Source organism: Tauraco erythrolophus, chromosome 3 (assembly GCF_009769465.1).
Source record: "Tauraco erythrolophus isolate bTauEry1 chromosome 3, bTauEry1.pri, whole genome shotgun sequence".
Classification (NCBI taxonomy): domain Eukaryota; kingdom Metazoa; phylum Chordata; class Aves; order Musophagiformes; family Musophagidae; genus Tauraco; species Tauraco erythrolophus.
The window spans coordinates 73,867,199-73,888,902 of record NC_141467.1 but is presented as its reverse complement, the minus strand read 5'-3'; positions in this window follow the sequence as shown (position 1 = coordinate 73,888,902).

The following is a 21,704-nucleotide window of genomic DNA, read 5'->3' as shown; positions in this document are numbered from 1 at the left end:
GCTGTAGCCTTCATATGGCTGTGAGCAGATCTAAATTTCTAATGCTAAAATGAATTACCGAGATAGTTACACATCACCTTCGACAGAAACATCATCAGTCTCTCCAAACCACTTTGTGTTGTCCCTTGGCATTAACACATTGAATTTCTGCTTAGCTACACATCAGCTTTTTCACCTGTCATAGTCCCCTTTAATGCCAGTGGAAAAGGGTCAGTGATATATATCAGCACCACACTGTGTTTGGGGGGGAGACCCTGAAACGGAGTGTCTTCTGGCCTGGATATCTGTGCTCAGAAGCCATTTCCATCCAGTTGGAAGCCTTATCTTTTGACTGCAACTGTTGCTAGAACCAAAAAAATCATAGTAATTCACTGTGGTAAATTCTTTTCTACCTAAAGAGGTAGAATCACTCTTATCAGAGCAGATTTCCAAGCCCATGCAGCCAATAGTACTTTTTCAATTGACGTTACACTTGGATGTGTTGGCAAATTTCTAATTTAGTTTGTTTCTAGATAGATGCTTGGAAACCTATTTCCAGGAAAGTTTTTAATTTGTGTCATGGAAATTTTTGAGTCACTAACCATTGTTTTATTAGCTGCAAATACAGATACTGAATCAGTCTACAGATATGTCTGTCAAAAAAAAAAAACAGAAGAAACCCGCAACCTTGGTTTTAACGTGCTTCATGCAGATAGACGAGTTAAGCTTTCATGGACATCATCTGAGTGCCCAGGTGAATTGTCTGAGCAACTCTAACAGACATGATCTTGACTGTCAAATCTTTGCAGCTGCTCCATAGATTTAAATATTGCAAAGAGATATTCTAATACATTCAAAACATACTCAGGATATCAGTTTCTTGACCAATATTGCAGATAGTCAGTTCATGAGGTTACCTACATAAGGCAGTTTTATCTTTAGTTGGTAGTTGTCTGTTGTGCATCTGACTTTAATAATTTTTAAAAACAGAAAAAATGGTTAAAATTTTCACTGAAAGAGCTTTCACCTAAGAACATTTTATTGTTTGTATTTTCTCAGTGTAGTCATGTGATATTTAATTGACTATTTGGTAAGCAGTTTAAATTCTAGGAATAGGTTAGGAACATTTTTTCCAGTTATTTTATTTTATTATATAGTTGCAAAAAGTATTGGCTTATACTGCATGAGGTGTTGAGTTAAATACGTTTCCTTTTGCCCCACCAAACAGTCTGATCAATAAACAACTAAATTTGAGGATTGTACAAATAACAGGATATATGATGATATTGCCCCTTCAGGAGTCTTAGATAGGTTGATGTGAAGGTTCAGAAGGGTCAGGGTACACTAAAAATAAATTATATAATTCCCAGAATAATTTCAGAACTTTTTATGTGATTTTATGAATAATGCAATGTATAAATATTACATTATTTATGTTCTGTGAAATGTGCAGTTGTTTAATGTATCTGTTACAGGTATCCTTTCCTTCTGGTTATCGGATTAGTTAAACCCTAATTTTGGTTTGATGAAAGAGAGATTTTCAGAGAAAAAAGGCAATAATTTTATGAATGTTCTTTAACTGACACTGGTGATTTTTAGAATGCCTTCTTCCTTCATTATTCATTAATCAGTAAGACATGAATTCTGATTCCCACATGCATTTTTTATTTATTGTTTCTGCTCCTTAATATGATGACTGAAAATTTTAATAAGATAATAATGAATAGTAGATGAAAAATAATGAATAATACATGACTGGTTAAAATCAAAATGTCATATAAATACATAATCAAACAGGTAAAATTTGGGGAATCACAACTTTTTTTTCTACTATAGTAGCTATGGGAACACTCACTATTTTTTCATTTAGTGAATTCATCCTGTTAAGAGGTCAAAGTGAGGGAAGGGTGTTGAAAGCCAGGTACAAGAGGGTAAGTTTTCTCTTGAAACATAAAACATTCAGAATCACTTCACATGGCTTTCAACACTTTTATACAGGAGTTCATTTCACTTATAGTAAACTTCGTTTCCTCAGTGCTCCGATGAGATGTCTTAATGCAGTTGGTATGAACATAAAGCATTGCTTTCTTTTTGTTGCAAACAGTTTCAAGGACACACTTAGAACTACAGGATAAATTATTTTCTATGTCATTCTTTAGTTCTGTACTTCTCCAATGTAGCACACCTTTCAAATAAAATTGCTTTCTTCTTTAAGAACAAGGGAAGTCACAAAGTTGAAAGAGTGAGATTCAAGTTTCTCCTTCCCCTCTGGAAAATTCTGCAGTGATGAACTGTAGACACACAGGACAAAAGAGAAAGAAAATAAATGGATTACATGTAGCTTTTCTATTAATGTGGAAATTTGATTGCACAATAAAACCTGCCTTTAAGAAAAGTCCACCTTTAAGCGGACTTTAATCTGCTAAAACAATACAAAAAGTATCTCAAACATAAATGTGACATAGTGAGAGTGAAGGAGGAGAAAATCCTTAATTCCCAGGCATCTCATGAAAAATATATCAACAAATATGTAGAGTCTTAGAGGCGGTTACAGCTGCCAATTATCCAAAAGCAAGTAGTATATGCAAAAAGCACTGGAGAGGTACAGTGAGCTCTTCCCTCTGTTTGCATATTCGTTGTGATTAATAAAGAACATTGGAGAGATTGAAACTTATTTTAATTTCTACAACAAATGATGTATTTAGAAAGTTTCTCCACCTGACAGGTTGCATCTAGCATTCTTTCTCATCCAAACAGTATAGTAACTTACCTCATAATTTACTTATTTGCTGTCTGCTGTGTGTCTTTACATATTAATGTCACTTTTTCCACAAGGGTAGCACAGTCATTTCAGTGTATCCTATGAACACTCCTGAACCTAAGACATAGATAAAGCTGAGTAATATTGGATTAAAGAAATGAAACCAATGTCATATAACCACACTTTAATAAAGTTGATATAGTCACAGCTTCACAGAATCTTACATAAAAACTACTTTGGTTTTATATAAAACGACATGTGTTACATTCAGTTATAGCTAAGTTTTTAACCCATGTTCATTCTACTTCATATACTAAAGATTCAGAATTTTTTTCAATCATTAGCATTGTGAACAATGCTAAAATGAGATTCAGTCTGAAAAAAAAAAGAGTTAATATGCTTTGGAAAATTATTATGTCAAATTCAGATATAGAGTAAAGAAAAAAGCCAAACAAAAACGTAAGAGGCAGAAATATTGATGCAATCTGTAGGACATTAATAGATATAAAACCAGAGATACATTTGCAATATGATACAGCTCCACCAAAAACTATTTAATTTGAGAAAATATATTCATAATCAGAGACATCATCATAGACCAGGAAAATTATAGACCTTCTGTTTCTGACATCAGTAAGACTACATCTAGAATAATGCCCATAGATATGACTCCTCAGTATTATGACAGAAACACTGAAGTATATTATTAAGCAGATACTCTACTTTCAGAGGATGCTTGGTGTCTCATTCATATGAGCCTGAATTTACTGGTTTCATTTTGATTTCCTACAAAAGTATGGCCTATATATTCTCACTGTTGGATGATTCATCTTCATCCATCTTCATTCAGATTCATCCATCCATCTTCATAATGCCTGAGCCTACTGTCCAGTTTAAATGAAACTCTAAATGCTTCAAAGTTTTCAACTTTCTACAGATTTGGTGAACACCAGGGGCTGGAGTAATGTTCAACTTAATACTGCCACTGAAAGAAATACTGCAGTATGAATAGGACAATTAGTTCTTTTTTCTGACTTGGCTGACAAAATTTCAGTGTACATAAAGGAGTATTTTTTTGCCAACACACATGAAGCTATTTAATTCAAACTTCAGTACTTTAGTTCAAATTTAATTCCTACCTCTCCAAAGGGAACTCCTTTAGTCACAGAATTTAATGCAGCATGTTCATCAATGCTAAACCACAACATTTGCATTAATTTATGTATTAATAGTTGTTAGCCTTGACAATATATACAACTAGAACTAATGTTGCCTAATATCATGTTTCAGATTATTTATCTTGTCTTCAGGAATGTCTGAATTGTACCGTCTTGAACGAATAAAAAAATGTTGAAGAGACAAACTTAAATCCAGGTTCTGATTACTCTACTTTTACTTTTACAGCAAACATTTATTATCTTTTCTTTAGCATCTAGAGTCTTCATCTGTGGTATGTACCATACATACATTGTGTTATGCACTATACAAGTTCATAGCAAATATAGTTTACTGTTTCGTTAAAATGCAAAAAGGAATAATGACATTTGGATAAAATGAATAATTCAGTCAAGATCATCATATCTTATTTGAATTCAGCCATATACTTCAGCTGAGAAAATAGTTATCATGCACATCTCCGAGGAACTTGCTTGCTATCATATGGCTTCAGAGAGACTTTCAAATTCCAACTGCATGTACTGTGACTCATTGACTTTCTCTTTTCCATAACTAGCTCACATTTGAACATAAAAATCTGTTTCAGAGGTAGGGAATATTAATCATGGTATTTTTTCCTTTGGTGGATGAGCAAACATTAGGAAGTGCAATTTAGTACACTCAAATTTCAAAACAAGCAGATTTATCACTCAGAACACAAAAGTACAGATGTCATTTGAGCTGAATAAAAGTTTGAGGCTTCTCTCAGCTTTTTACAAGTCTGCTAGGACATGTTAGCTTGTCAAAATCTAAATTCTGCCCTATCCATGTTCGCATGTCGAAGGGGAGAGAATGGCTTACTGCCATTTACCAGTGTTTTCTCTAAGAATAAATCTATTATTTATACAACAGAGGATCACAAATTTTGCGATTCAGTTTCTGATTCTTCATGGTGAGCTGCTAAGCTGTTCTTGGCAGCCAGGGGCTGTCGCAGCCCCCCAGGCAGCAGCGGGGCAGATGGAGGCACTGGGGGCACCAGCTCTGGGTGTCAGGCATCTCCCTGGGGGCAGGGACAGGTTGAAGCCGGACTGGGATGTCAGCCTGTGGGTGAGGGTCAGGATCAGTCCTGGTGAGGGAAACATGATCAGACATGGCCCCGGGATGGCACGGCAGGGCCGTGGGAACTCAGGGCCCTGCCAAGACGTCTCCTTCCCTGACACCACTCTTTGCTCTACAGAACCACAAAATCACAGGAGGGTTGAAGTTGGAAGGGACCTCTGGATGTCATCTGGTCCTACTTGCCGGCTCCAGCACGACCACCTAGAGCCTGTTGCCCAGGACGTGGTCCATATGGCTTTTGAGTATCTCCAGGGATTGAAACTCCACCACCTTTCCATGCCAGGGCTCAGTCACCCTCTCAGTAACAAAATGCTACCTCATGTAAAGGAGAAACCTCCCTTATTTCAATTTGTGCCAATAGCCTCTGGTCCTGTCACTCTTCTTTGCACCTTCCCTTCAGGTATGTACACACATTGATGAGATTTGCCCTGAGCCACCTCTTCTCCAGGTTGAGCAGTCCCAGCTCTCTCAGCTTCTCCTTTTAGCAGAGATGCTCCAGTCCCTTCATCATCTTTATGGCCCTTCACTGAACTGTCGACCATATGTCCGTCTCCCTCTTGCACCAGGGATCCCAGAATTGGACACAGTACTCCAGGTATGGCCTCACCAGGGATGAGTAGAGGGAAAGGATCACCTCCCTCAACCTGCTGGCAATACTTTGTCTAATGCAGCTGAGGAGATACCATATAGCTTTCTTTGCCTTAAAGGAAGCTTTGTCCACCAGGAACTCCAGGGCCTTTTCTGCCAATCTGCTTTCCAGATGGGTAGCCTCCAGCACACATTGGTGCTTGGGCAGTCCCTGCAAGCTGGTTCGGACCACATCAGCCTAGATAAACAATCAGATCACTTCTTTTGTTAGTCCTTGAATCACAAGATTTTTTATAAAAGAGAAATTTTCTGATTATGTTGTTTAAAGTTAGCCCTCAGCCATTAGCTCCCCACAGAAGGCCCATGCATCTGCACCGAAGGATGCTCACAGGTAGACACCAGAAGCCTCAGCTCTTTCAGCACCAGTAATGCTTCAGACACCTCACCCTCCATTCACCCATGACAAGAAGACAAATGAAGAAGCCACAGAAAGTGGCTTTCCTGCACCAAAAAAATGGGTGTCACTGAGGACAGGCCTTTAGTGGAGTGACTCCTGTATGAGAAAACTGGATGATGTCATCGTGGCATCTCATAGTTTGGTACGAATCTGTCGACTGCACATAGCAGGGATTAAAATGCTGACAACAAAAGCTCACAGAAATGATCACAAAAACAAGATAATATACCATATTTAGTTTTACGAGTCTTCAGAACTACTTCTGGACATTTGATGTCAATATTCTCTAGGCGTAAAAATTATTGATACATGCCAGGAATTAAACCCTTAAACCACAGTATTATAGATTGTACAATGAGATTATCTGCCCATTGCAATTCCGAACTCAGAGACCATGAAACAGAGATGGTTTTCCTTCAGTAAGTCCTGTAAAATGTTAAGTTTATTGCAAAACAAGTGTTCCTATTTGGATTAAACAAACTGGTGAGTCTTTGAGAAACATTGTCTTCTTATGCCATATGTTCATTGAAGTCGGTTTCTGTTAAGCAGAATTTGAATGACCTGAGGTGTTGCAATTTGAAACTAAACCAGTCTTACGAAAAAATATAACAAGAACTACAGTTTCCCAATTCCAAAGCTCATAGCCTCCTTTCAGTTAAACAACACGTTAAACAAGAGGATCTTCCTCCGTGTAGCCCACATTTACAGCAATGGAGTTTAGTGCAGAATGTGAATGTGCTTTTTAACACAATGTCAAAGTTCACAGTTCACTAATTATACATACCCAAATAGTAGCAGTTTGTCCCCAAAATATAACAGATTATATTGTGGTCTGTGGAAATGCTGAAAATTATGTTCCCTGTTAGCTATTGCTTGTATTTTCAAATTGGGCTCAGATTTGTTGGTGTTGAAGCGAAGCATCACTGATTTCCTAAGCAACATTCTAAACAGTGATAGAATGTGGACTGTGAATTCTGCATTATATATTTTTAGAAGTGAAGATCTTCCTTCCTGACCTTACGTTCCATATGCAGTGGACCACTTCCAGCATGGTGAAAGACAAATCCTGACTATGCAATGCCCAGAACTTCAAATCTTTTCTTTGACTCAGAAAATTATTTTTGAGAATATTTAAGCCCCTAATTTTCACCAACTGGAAAGATTCTTCAGAAAACCCTCCCCTTTATTCCTACTTGACCTGATTTAATTAGACTCTTTTTCTCCAGAATGAGCTTTGGAGAAATGAGAAGGAAGATAGAGAGGAAGACAATCTCACATGTGATGCCTCTGACTTTGCTAAGACTTTGGCTCACATCTTTACAGCATGATTTTAGGTGTTAAGTAAATTAAAGGCATAACTGTAAACATCAGTCTTTACAAGTCAATGCAATATGAAAGCATTTGAATGCCAGTGATGATATATCATATATATTCATTTCAGTTTTTAATTCAGTTATGATTAATAGGAAGTGCACAGAAGCATGAATCAAACCCCAGCTGAGTATACACAAGTAGCTCAGCAAAAGAAGATCAGGATGTATTTATTCATAACAACATGAAAGCTGGGAAAAGTATTACACAAAGCTCTAGCCTGAACAGTGTCTAATACAGGTGATGAATCTTTGGGGACTGAGTGAGCTTTAGGCTTGTGAGTTCTTTGCCAGCACCTGTAGGAGAAGTTTGTCCTCATCACCCCACACGCTGCCTGACTTGCATTTTTGCCTGCATTGGCCTGTGTCTCCTTTTGGTTTCTAATTGCCCTGGCTGCTCATCCCTTAAGCTGTTTTTGTTAAGAAAACACTGGAAAAGGATGTGAAGATAGAAGGAAAGCGCATACTTTGTGAGAGACTGAACAGCTGCTGTCTTGTCCTGCATGTATTTGAGCAGTCTAATAAGTCAAAAATTTTAAGGTACATATATAAGTACCTTAAAAGTTCTAAGGTTTACATATGTTTTTAAAAACATATATAAACTATTCTACACTAATTGAATGAGTCCAAGACAACAGAAGAGGGATGCTACAGAATGTAAACAAGGTGGCAACATGCTGTTGACTTGAATAAAAAATGAATTGTTTACTAGATAAAATAAATGAATATATCTACATGGGAAACAAAATGCAAGAGAAAGTTGTCTGAAAACAGTGATTCGATGCTTCAGAGCAGCAAGCATTTTTGTTTATTATGAGTAGATGAGTATGGGAACATCAAGATTACCTTTTTCAGTTTGTTGTTTTCTCTCTATTTTTTTCTGCCCAATACGTAGATTTCAAAGGTTCAGAGATTTTCCCTTTTTTGTTTTTTTTTTTTTCCTTAAAAAAAAAAAATGCTGGTTTGTGCTTGCCATTGCTTCCTGGAAATAGAAACTAATCTTTTCAATGTTTTGCAAGATCATATTAAAGATATTTTGGAAGTCTCAGCTTCAGTGTGATTTTGCAGATCGAGACAGTTCAGTAATGCGTACGAAAAGAAACTTCACATTGCAGAAACAGACAGTGAGCCTTGTTAATTGCTACCCAGGCTCAGAAGTGCTCTGTTATTGTCCCTGGAAAATATTGCTCTCACAGAGTATCCTTTTATGTTTTTCTGCTAGGAAAAAATTTGCCCTTTTCATGGAAAAAAATCTGACACTCAGAGCTTGAAGACCTCATTGTCTATTTTAGGACTTTTAGCAAAACTACCTGCACAACACCAGGTACCTTCTCTCAGTTTCAAATGAAGAAAACTATTCCTGACCTCTCCTATGGGTACAATTTATGCCCAGCCAAAATTTGTGTTTTGTCAGTGTTATCCAGATGTACAATTTTCATTTATTTACATATCTATTTTATGCAGAGGTTCATGTTTTATCACTGCTCAGAATTTGCAGACCTGTTTGGTATGATCACTCAGTACATATATTATCAAGTTGTTTCAGAAGTATCATAACAATTTCCTTGTGAAATATAGAAACAACATTAAAAATTAGAAGTCTAAGGAGGAATTACATAATTAAAATGTCAGTAATGACGTATCTTTTAGAAAAAGAATATAAATCTTTGTTTTTACAAACATATCATTGGATTTCACCGGTACATAGTTTTCCCAGGAGTAACTGGATAATTAGAAAGATTTGCTGCATACATAGAAAAATAACTTTTGTAGGTAAATTCCCTCAACAGGATTTATTTTAATAAAAGAATCAGACTGAAAATAAACACTTTCATTTTATGGCACAATTACTACCAATGACATATTACTGCAGTGAACTCTCTGATTTCTTTTTAGTCTAGCATCATATTTCACTGCCTGCCCCTTCTGTTTAGTATGTACAGTACTGCAATGCTGCTCAGTAAAAGAAAAATTGCTCATTGTTACTACTCATTAATTTGGACGTTTTAATTACACTTAGATGGGCTTAAATTATGAAAATGAGTGTAGTGAAGCTCAAGGAGAGATGGTTCATGAGGAAGGAATGCAGGGGTAGCCTTATATCGCCAAGTACCTGCAGATATATGCCGGTTCTGCCTGTTTTCCAGTCTGGTCTTCTCTAAAGAAATTCTTGTCAGCAAGTCATACAGCCACATTAGGACAATGCTGGCTCAAGTCAATATGCCCTGAGAAGAGGTACCAGTATGGGCTCCTCTGTAATCAATAAGATGACAGAACTACATCAGTTCTAGGGCATCATCAAATCTTTTTCAGCTGATGGAGAGGAACTATTATTTCCTTGTAATTGTGTCCATTGGGAACTGCTGTTATCTGTGGTTCTAGCAATATCATCTTTTCCAATGGCATGCCTTTTAAGTTTTTCATATTCAGATATATCTTTTGTACCCTTGAGAATATGTTTTATCCCCAGAATGTGTTTTAATGTGGGTGTTGTTTTTTTTTTTTCAATAGCTAGGTGATGACCAGCTCTTGTAAAAATTGAGGGTTGTACTTCAGAAGAAGTTGTCAAGGACTGTAGCTAAGGCTCCCTACAGAAGGTATGTTGCGGGTATTGTATTGGAACTTCCAGATAAGTTCAACTGTTCTACAGACCTTCCTGATAGGGCAGCCTGAACACAATTAGTGCCAAGTGCTGTTCTCTGCCCCCTACCTCATCTTCTGAGACATATCCTTCCGTAAAGGCTTGCAAAAGTCTATCCTTGGAGGATGGATGATCTAGGACATGGCTCGAAAGGCTGCTGTCATGTGAATGGTGAGGACGTGCCCCAACATTCCTCTTGATTGCAGTGTCTACTGGGTCAATTAGTGAGATTCAGGTCCCTCACTACAAGAAGGACATTGAGGTGCTGGAGTGTGTCTAAAAAAGGGCAATGAAGCCAGTGAAAGGGGTATTTAAAAGACGTGTGGATGTGGCACTCAGGGACATGGTTTAGTGTTGGACTTGGCAGCGCTAGGTTAATGGTTGGACTTGATGTTACATTTCTGTTCCAACTTAAACAATTCTATGATTCTATGATTACACTATTATACAGAGATGTCAGGGAAACAGACTTGGCTACCTCAAAATACTGTAACTTCTCACTGAATTTGAAGCATTAGTCTCACTGCTAGATACCAATTTTAGACTTACCTAATATAGAAATGAATTGCTCATGCTAATTTTAGGAGTTAGAACTGATAAAGTATGATGCTGTTCACTTACTAAAAGCTATAGAATACAAAGCATCCTTTGGGACCTTGGCAGTGAAGGAAGAATAAGTTACAGGAGGGAATGGCTTGTAGCAGGTACATCTGGGATCATACTCTAGAGCAAGAGTCTGTCTCTGAAGTATTGGCTGGAAAAGAATGAACTGATTATTGTGAGGACAATAAAGTAGTAAAGGGACAGAGAGAACAAGTCTGTAGAAGATTGCTATTAGTTTTGGAATTAACAATTAGAATTGCAGTACAAATAGACATCAATGTACAGAGTAATTTTCTGAGATAAAAAAATATTTACGCCAGCCTCTGTGAATCATAGACTGACCCCATCTTTCAAAGCAAGGACAGCTTTAAGTTTTAATTTTTCTGATTTTTGCTTTTTCACTTAACAAAAGAACAGGTGTTGGCTTTACAGATAGGCACCTGTGCAATATAGACATTTTAACAAAGAAATTGGAAGAATAATGAAAAGTGAAAAGCCAAATCCTAGGAAGCATAAATCAGTGAACTGGAAGGAGGAAACTTTCAGAAATTCTCTAATCCTGGAAGAAGAATTGGGAATAGTCTGTAGCAACATTCAAATCTGAAAACCTTGACTGAAAAGGCTGTAGCATGGGCCAATTGTCTGTGCTGAGCCACAGAATTCAGAAACACTGGGATACAGAACAACCTTTAGGCTTATACCTGAAGTGGCATTTTTATTCAAAGGAAAGAAAAAAATAAGACTGTCAGAGAAACACAGAACAGGCATAAAGGAATCTCTGAAACATAGCTGGAAAAATAAGCACAGCACTTGCTAAAACTTGAAATCAGTCCGTGTAATATGTGCCAGTGTCAAGACGCACACTTGAGCTAGACAAGTAAAAGCTCACCCAGGCTGTTTCAAGCGGTACTGGAGACGCATAGTTGTAATTACCCGGGGCTGTGCTGTTCTTTCTAGACTATGTCAGTCCTGTCTGCCTAGATTTGTACCGTAATATTTTCTCCCAGTTTCAGCTGATCTTGGTTGTATAATTGTTCTCTCCAGTGCAAACGATGATTTCAGGGATAGTTGAACAACTTGACCGTATATGGAATGTGTAAGTCTCGACAAATGATATGCTATTGTTCACATTTCTGAAGTTAAATTGAGACCAGTTATGTAAAATACAAAGGGATTTGTGATGGGTTTACGTGATGGGGGTTTTGGTAGCACTGGAGGGCCTACAGAGATAATACCTGTAAGGAGATTCCAGAAGCTTCCCAAGCTCCAAAAACAATTGGACTGGCCTCTGGCCAGGTTGGATCCCCTCCTCTTCGGCCAAGGACGAGCCAGTCAGCACCTCTGCGAATGCCCTATTAAAGAAGGAGGCAAAGGAACCCAAACTGAGGCTGGACCTACACTGAAGAGAGGATGGAGCTGGGAGGCAACTGCCCACGCTGCGCTGCCACCACCTGACTGGAGATGACCACAGCAGCGTGTCTTGGAGATCTCCGAAGCGCACCACTCCCAGGCACCTGCTGGGAGTTTGTCCTGCCAGGACTGTCGAGGTTCATTGGGCCAGTCAGCGTGGCTGCAGCAGAGAGAGGGCTGAGATTTGAGACAAAACGGCCACACAGACGCTGGGGTCAGTGCAGATGAGGAGGTGTACCTGTGGTGAGACAGCAGCAGCCCCCCTGCTGCCCATGGAGATTAACAGTGGAGCAGAGATCCACTCGCAGCCCATGGAGACCCCAGACTGGAGCAGAGATGCCTGTGCCTAAGCAAGGTCATAGATTGTCTCCATGAGAAGGACTCCCCACACTGCTGGAGACTGACAACAAAGCAGAGATGCATCTGCAGTCTGTGGAGGACCTCACACCAAAGTGGGTGGCTGCGCCCTAAGAAACCGTGACTCTATGGGAAAAGACTGCACAGAAGCAATGTTATGGGTAAGAACTGCATCCTGCGTGGAGGACTCACGTCAGAGAAGTCCGTGGACTGTCCCGTGAGGAGGGGATCCATTGCAGCAGGGGAAAGAGTGTAAGGAATCATTCCCTTTAAGAAAGGAGCGGCAGAAACAACATGTGACGAACTGACCTGCAACACACTGACCTGCAACACCCCCACCCATTCCCCGTTCCCCTGCACTGCTGGGGGAGGAGGTAGAGCCAGGAAAAAAGGAGGGGTGAGGGGAGATGTTTTTAAGATCTGGCATCATTTCTGGTTGTTGTCTCTGAATGAACTGTTAACAAATTAAATTGATTTGTCCCCAAGCCGAGTCCATTTTGCCCCAGGCCGTGGTTGGTGGGTGATGCCTCCCTGTTCTTATTTTGACCCTCAGTTCTTTTGTTACATTTTTCTCCTCTCCACCTCATGGACATGGAGGAGTGAGTGAGCGACCATGTGGTGTCTTAGCTGTTGGCTGGGCTAAACCATGACAGTCACTTAGCACAGCAGCTTGCCGCAGGCAGGCAATCACAATCAAGAAGGGTCACGGCTTTCCCTGCTTCCCTCATCCATGCCAGGGCCTGGAAGAGCCAGCTGACTCTTCTGTCAGATATGGGGAGAGTTCCTTACATCCTGGAGCTTCCTGTTCCTTTCTCTGTTATCTTCCTGTGGCAAAATGTCCTGGTCACAATCCCAGAAATTTGCCTTCAGGGCAGAAAGAGTTCATGCGGCAGACAGCTGCAACAGCACAGTGTCAAGTATCAAAAGAACCCTCTTCTAATTGGTATTTTTGTTTACAGTGGGTTTCTTGCTGTTCCTACTATTCCAAGCATTTTTTTTTTCTTAAATGCTTCTGATTCTAGCAGTTTCTTTAAAATGCAATTTTAAATATTCATTTATTTTTTATCAGAGTATTCTTTTGAAGTCCAGAACAGTTTGAGATACCTGCAGCTTGGTATTGCCCATGGCTATGTGTTAACCCCTACACTCAAGTAGTCTTCCTTAAAGGTGCAGTGATGCACTTACACAATTTTATATACATAGTTAGAAGCTGCAAAATTTTTTTTTTTTTTGAGAACCATTATGTCCTCCTGAACAGCAGAAAAAAAAAACCCCGAACCAATTCCTGACTAGAGTACAAAATTGCCAGCCTGAAAAGAGCAATTCTTTTAGGCATGGGGATAGGAAAGAAGCTGTTGAATCCACTTATAAACAGATACTTATCGAACAAATAATTTTGTTCTTGGATTTTTATTCATCCAGGAAAAGGATTCTGAGGGAAGGGAAAAGTTTCAAGTAAAGCTGTGTACAATGCTTATGGAATCTAATGCAGGGACTCAAGTAATTTTAACAGAGAAGACTTTATAGTTAAAAATAGATAAAACAGATTATGTTGTATTCATTCAAACAGCATTATGCAATAGACTCTATTCTGGACTGTCAATTGACTTCAAATTTAAGTCCAACACTGAGACAATATCAACTAATAAATCAGAAAATCTATTCCAAACTCTTAACCTGCAGTATTTCTCAAAGGAAAGTTAAACATATCTTTTGAAAAAGTCTTTAAAATTATACCTATCAGAAGTGGCAATGTATGTGCGTTGCTGTTTTCACTAGTAAGTTTTGTCACACCTGTCTTGATGATCATAATGCCTGACATCGGTATTGTGCTATGTTATTCTTTAATTCCCCATTCCAAGGGAAATAATTTTGCAGAAATTTAGGTGAGGGGCGAGGGGAGAGAGGGTTGTAAGGGGGCAGGCTGAGGAGTTCTTTGGCAACTTAAAATTTAGAAGTAAGAGCAAAATAGATGCTAAGACAAAAAAGAACTTCAATCTTTTGACTACCACCTGTCAAAATAGATTATTATTTTTTCCCTGTTCTTTTGGGCTTCCCAAGATTAACACATTGTGAATGCCCTGATAGAAGATTATGTATTGCAGTCTATGGTAATGCTGAGAATCTGTTTTCAACTAACTTCCATCACAGTAAACAATGCTTTGCTTAAAAGAGATTGCACTTCAATTGCAGATGTTAGTCCTGAACCAAACATTTCCATGTCTTAAAATGAATCTTCAACTCATGTCCTTGTAATAACTTCTGCAGGTCTTTTATGTTTTGTTAATTTTGTTTCTTCTTTGATACTTTGATCTTGATTGAGGAATCCTCACATGATTACAAAATTTATTTCTATCATGCAGTGTAGTCTGACTCTCTGTGAAGTCTTTATAGTGATATAAACAGGAAGTGCTGGCCAGAGTCAAGAGAGACTGCAGCATCTAACTTCTACCAGGAGATCTAAACCTATGTGAAGCATCTACACTCTTTCTTCCAGAACCATGGATAGTTAGTCAGTGATCTAAATAAATTATATTCTAAGTCACAAGCTAGAAACACCAAGATATACTTTCATCTTTGGGAAAAACTGGGACGCTAAAAGTCAAGGCTAGAATGGTACCACTAAGAACTGCAGCTCTGGATCCACCCACACATCTTTAGAAGAGACAAAATATGGCTTGTCTTCAGCCATATTTCCACTTTCTGGATGGAGCACAAACATGAAAGCGATTATTCTTTACAAAGGTCTATGTGACTTGTGATGTGAGTTGACCCTGGACATCAGCTAGGAACCTACACAGCTGCTCCCTTCCTTCTGTGCCCTGCTCTATTAGCAGAGAGAAAAGGAAGAGAAAAAGTGAGAAAAGTTGTTTAAAGACACTTCAGTAGGTGATAAAGGCAGTTTAATACGTGAAGGAAAGAGGAAAAAAACAAGTGACAGAAAGGCAATCTCTCAGCGTGTTCCACAAACAGACCAGTGCCCAGCCAGGCTACAAGCAATGAGCTCCCTGGAAGCCAGAAAACTCCCACCTGCTTTTCTTCTACTCCAGTTTTGATTTCCTGACATGGCATAGAATAACTCTTTGGCCTATTCAGTTCAGCTCTCCCAGCTGCGTTCCTTCCCAGCTTCTAGTGCATCCCCAGTCTGCTCACTGCAGGAGGGTGGGAACAAGTCTTGCTGATCACTCCGTGGCTCTCCAGCTGACAAATCAGCTCATGGATGGGAATGACAGAGTCTTGGAGGGTGCAATATTGCCACCAGCGCACTGTCATGGTAGCAATTGGCACCTACTGTTCTTCAACATGCATCAACCCCACAATAGAAGTATCCTTCAAGAGGCTGGACAAGGCAAACAGCTGTTTAATCTTTTCTGCATCCACACTGGCTACATCAAATGTTCACCAGTACTGTTTTGGATCCTTGCAGTACCCTATTCTAAGGTAGTCAATGCCAAAGATACAAGGAGCCTCCAGGCCAGTTACAACAGGATGCTTCTGCCACTTGTTCCCTGTTAAGCTCACCTCAACCTCCAACTATTGGAATACTCCTGTCATTCCAGAAATCCAGATGGATTCTTACCCCTGGCACCTTGATGACATTAGGGTATATGGTGCTCCACTTATCCAGCAAAGTCTTATAGTCTTGTGCGCCCAGTGTCCAGGTTATCAAATCCAGAAGAAATGAAAAAAAAATAACTTTACCACAGATTGTGAGTAAAGCAGAATGATGATAAATTACTCAGTTGTGGCAAACTGAATGTGTTGCAGAATCAGAACTCACAAACCAGATTGGGAGTTTCAGAGTTAAATGAGGCTTCAAGTGGCATTTAAGCTACAGCATCAGCAACCACCATGTCATTTCCATCTAAATCCTGCTATAAATGTCTTAATCTTTTAACATTTCCTATCTGACATCGTGAGTCTTTGTTTTGTAGCAAGGAAAGTTAGCACTAGGGTAAGACCTCAGTTGGTTTAAACTCTATTCATATATTAGTGCAACATATTCCAACACATTTTAAGTTCTGTCCTTGAAATGTTCATGATTCTACACATGCTGAACATGTCTCTGTTCTCATCAAAGACATTTAAACTATTCAGAAATAGGCTACATTGATTTCTTTTTTAAAAACTAATTAATAAAATATGTCTTCCTTTTATTCTTTCACCTCTACTGCACTAATATTGCTGTGTGTCCTAGTCCAGTCTGCTTTTCAGGAAGAGTGGTAAGTGTCAGGATTATATACAGGAGAAGCTTATTTAAAAGGATAAAGACGCTGCTCATATTCAGAGAAAATATTTCACTAGTGGCAATGAGGAAGCTGTGGGAGACAATCCTTATCTTATTCCCTCAGCATTACCAATAAAAGCAAGAAAAAAAAAAGTGAGAGAGAAGAGGCACAGATGTGGTCTATTAAAGTATATGTAATTTCAGCTCTGCAAAACAGAAGCTCGGTGTTATTTCCTTCCCTCCTTGCTCCTCTGCCACCTTCCCTTTGTCCTCCCAGTCATCCTTCTCTCCTTCCCCTCCTCCTTTCTTCCTTCCTTCTCTCACTCTTTCGCTATGTCCCTTTCTGTCTTTTCAGTTTGTGGAGTTTACAACTTCTTCCAGCTTCTGAAGTATTTAATCTCCTGACATGTAAATTCCTTATGCAGTTTATGGAATTTACAGGCTCTTCAAACTTAAAGATAGAGAAGCAGAGCTTGTAAATTTTTATAAACTAGTGAGTATATATTTCACTATCTGTATTTAGATGTGCATTTATACAGTTGCAGACATTTTCTGCAGTTGTAGAAGGCAGAGGTACAAGCAGAATTCATTCATTATCTGAAATCTTCTGGATTTTGATTAATTGATCAATCTAGGTAAGGTCAGGTTGCAGATGAGCTCTTACATAGCCTCCAATCTCAAAATTTTTATACTTTGTACCTTCCTCAGAGTAATATTTTTTATTTATATCTAACACCTATATCTGTCTGAGATGAGGTAATTCTGTTTTGTATGAGAAAATTCTGGCATGTAGACACCTCTGAAAGACACATACAGAGGGACAAGATACGCTGCCTTTTCTTTTACATTTTATACTGACTCCATAGTTAACTACTAGGTACCTGTCCTAAATTTGTTGAGACATACAAGTCCGCTACCACTAACTTTTCCCAGATTGGTGAATGCCTCTGTTTCTTGCCTACTTGAGTTTCCTGTTGAGTTTTACACAAATTCTTTACTTCCTCTTACCGAACAGTTTTTTGCTGTGGTATCGGTCTTTTTTCTTTTTTTTTTCTTTCACTCAGCGTTACTTCATTTCTAAAAGTAAGTTCTTAGTATGAGGTGTCAAAGAGCTTCTGCCTGAGATTATTAGTTAAATAAAGACATCAAGTCTTCTAGTGGCAGTTTGGTTTGATCATTGAAAACAACTGCTCCAAAGAGAGAGATAAATATGTCAGTTTTGTTTTCCCTATCATCAGTCTGAAAACATGATTCTGGTAGGAGAAAAGAGGCAAACGCATTAAGAAAGGCTAACAGCATCATTTCTTCTGGTGAAGTTTAATTCATAATATCTCTTTTCCATTTTTTAAATTCTATCTTACTTCTCTAGAATCAGATACAGTAAACATAAAATAAGAGAAAATATGGATTAATCCATGTTCCAGGCAGGGAAGGATGGATTACAAAAACACCTTTATTAGTAAAAGATCAGCCACCTGGTATTCCAAATCTAGTAACTATTTTAAGTATAGATGTCCTTGCATTTGTTGATTTCAGTGTGCCTCTACAGGGACTGATTACTCTAACCATACAAATCGAAACTGGATGTCAGCAGCTGAACGAAATAAGGCTGACTCAGTCCTTTTCCAAGTCTAGAAGTCCAGCAAGGGAGAAAAATGAAGTTAAGTTTAATTGTTACCTATTAACCTTGACTAATACTTTACAGTAAAATCACAAATATACCTTATAGTGCCTTTTCTTTTCCCTGTCCTTGCAGTGTGAAATATAGATGTAGTCTAAATCCCATTGACTTTCAGTACGATATATTCTCATGAGTCCATTAGATTTTGCTGACCTGAGCTATGCATCTCTACAAGACAATTATTTTTTTTTTAAATAACATCTTTGAAAACTACTAGGAAAGTAAGAATAAAACCTCATGTATCAAAACTATACATTCCACTTCACAGGAGACAAACTAGACAGGGTACTAACGTGTGGTGACAGAGTTCAGAGTAAATCAAAATTTCCTTTCCTTAGCCAAATACTCTATATATCAAATAAACCTGCTGCTAGTAGGCAAAATTATCAGATACTTCTGGCCTATTTCTGCTGAAAGTAAAATCATGACATGCTCAATATAAAAAAAAATAATTAAGTAAATAAAAGCTTACAAAGAATAATGGGGAAATAATCATGGACAACACTATTTTCAGAAAATTAGAAAACTGAGTTAGTGTGGGAAAAAAAGAAAATATTATCTATAACTTGTGTTAGGCATGGGAAACTAGATAACCAGCTGACAGCCAATAATGACAAAAATCACATTTCTGATGCCTCACTATTTTTAGAGTTATATTGTTGAACTGATTATAAATACTTTCAGAGAAATCATGCAGGGGCTAACTGTATAATACGCTAACTTTGCACAGTTTAGAGAGGTTCTTAAAGGTTCAAATCATTCTGTTATTTCAGTAATGTAGTTACTTCTGTCTTAGTTTGCTGTTTCATATACGTATACCAATACTTCTGTGTGCACCTTTATAGGAAAGATCTGTGAAGCAAGCATTCAAAAAAGGCAAGATGTGCTAACTCAAGATGCCTTTACCTCCTCTAATAAGATTTTTTTGTAGTTCTTGTCTGAGAATCCCAATTTCTTATGAAAATATCATACATATTATTTGTTTAATTTTCAATTTTTTCCTGTAATTTTATTCATTGCTGTGTATACATGCTTATTCTTGTTCTTAGCCTTATCTTTATTCTTATTAAGTTCTTAAAATACAACAGTCATGACAGTTCTTGCTATGTTGAAAATGTAGAAGCTTTAAAGTTTTCTTTCTTAGAAAAAAATCAGTGGCTTATACAGTTGTTAAAAACATCAAAAATCTGGCAAACAGGTAAGGTTATAAACAAATAATTTCTAGCAACACGCTTTGTCCATATTCTTTTAATTCACTAGCATTAATACTATTTCAAAACCAGAATCTATTCTTTCTAAAATTCTGGTGCTATCTACACAGTATTAGCACATATTTAAGAAATAATTTCTCTTTTATGTAAATACTAAAAAGAAACTAAAAACATAAACCTCTATTAGCCTCTCATGCTAAATTAACAAACTGGTTTTCAAGTCCAAGAAGAGGAGAAAAATATTTTAGATTTTAACCATATATTTTAATTGCATGTTGAATTAATTTGCTCTGACAGAAAATCTATAATCAGAGTGGACATTTCCTCAGTGGAATTTTCAATTCCTTCTCTTGCCCAAGAAATAAATTCCCTAAAATTTCTGTAGTGAGATCTTTGAGTAGATGGTTTAATAGGTTTTGACAGCAATTCAATAGCTATATCTGAAAGTCCTGTTGTTTGAAATTATTTCTTGGTGTGTGACAAGAGATTAATTTAGAATTCATTCGAGAGGACAAAACTCAGTCCTACCTCAGGAGCTGAATCACTTCTCATACTGCACTTCCTCCATAATTGTAGGTAGTCAATCAACATCTGAAGCAATGTCAAAAACAAGGTCAGAATAGTCACTGAAGTATTTCAGGTAGTCTCCAATGGCAAATACTGTAGAAAACATAAAATAGATATACAACAATATAAAGAGATAATATGAAAGATTCCACATTTTCCACTGTCTTGCCACAATATGGATATCCTGAAATGTTTTAAAGGTGACATTGAAAGCTGGAAAGTGTAGGTTAGTGCATATAACAAAGTCATTTCTGAGAACTTTTACCAAGACTGACAGATACCTATTGACTTCTGACTTACTCCTATGATTTATAGATAGGACATCTATGCCCAAATTCTTTTACACTGGAATATGTTGAACCAGCCATTGGGACAACATTGTCCCACTGCTATTTACTGTTGGAAAGCTCTCTGTCCTGTGATGAAGGCAAGAGTGCTATCTTCCGAGCAACTGTGATCAATGTTCCTAATCCTCCTCTTCCTCCATTCCTCTGACTCTGCTGCACAGTGCAATCTGAAACACCATGTCATCACACTATGAATATACTCCCATGTGACATACAGACCAACTGTGGCACATGATATTCAGTTAATCCAACACACTCCTCAGAAAGTAACATGCTACCATGCTGTGGAAGCTGAAAGTCTTGTCCTTCATAAGCACAAATACTTCAAACTATGTCCAGAGAGTAGCAAATCCTAAAAAAACAAAAAAAAACAAAAAAACCAACCAAACACAAACAAACAAACAAACAAAAAACCACAAAAAACTCCAAACATTTTGATTATTCAGTTTCAATTACATAGTCAGTTATTGTGCACCTATTTGCAGCTAGTGGGGCTGTCCTACAAGGATTTCTAAAACACAGAGAGAGAATGAATAAGTTTGTTTTGCCATAGCTGTTGGTTTTCCGTTTGAGGACATTGATTCAAGTCAATAAAATGATTTTCAGAATAATTCTATGCACCTGTCTTCTTGTCAGGAACCAGATCACAACACCAATTGCCCAGGTTAGCAGACTATGCAGTGTCTGCTAAAGAGATTCAAATTTTATGGTGTTTTGCTGAGTTGTGACAAGTGAACTTGAAAATTGGAGATGACAGGTCCCCCATAAAATAAGTTAACTAGCATTTTGTTTTGAGAATTTAATTTAAATAAATTACGTTTTTTTCCAATGATGTCTTGAAAGGTTGATCTATTTTGTAAGTTTTGTAATACTTTTTTTTTTTTGAGCAGAAGGAATAGATATATCTTTACATTAAAAAAAAAAGAACAAGTTCAATAACGTAAGCTTCTTCAAAATGTTTCTCATGCTTATATTCAAGTTGAAAAGGAAAAGAAAATTAAATTAGTTTCTCCATTTAAAGTGTTCTCAAAATAAGCTGTACATTTCTATACACTGTATTCTGCATACCTCTGTTAAGTATAACCCTCTTCTCTACAATCTTCATTTGTTTCGCTTGAAGGAATTGCCACAGAATAAGAACCCCTTTAAGAATCTCCGTGGAGACCTCTGACAATCGAAAGATGGTACCTGTCAATCTCAGAATGATGATTTGTAAGAAAAACAATGGCA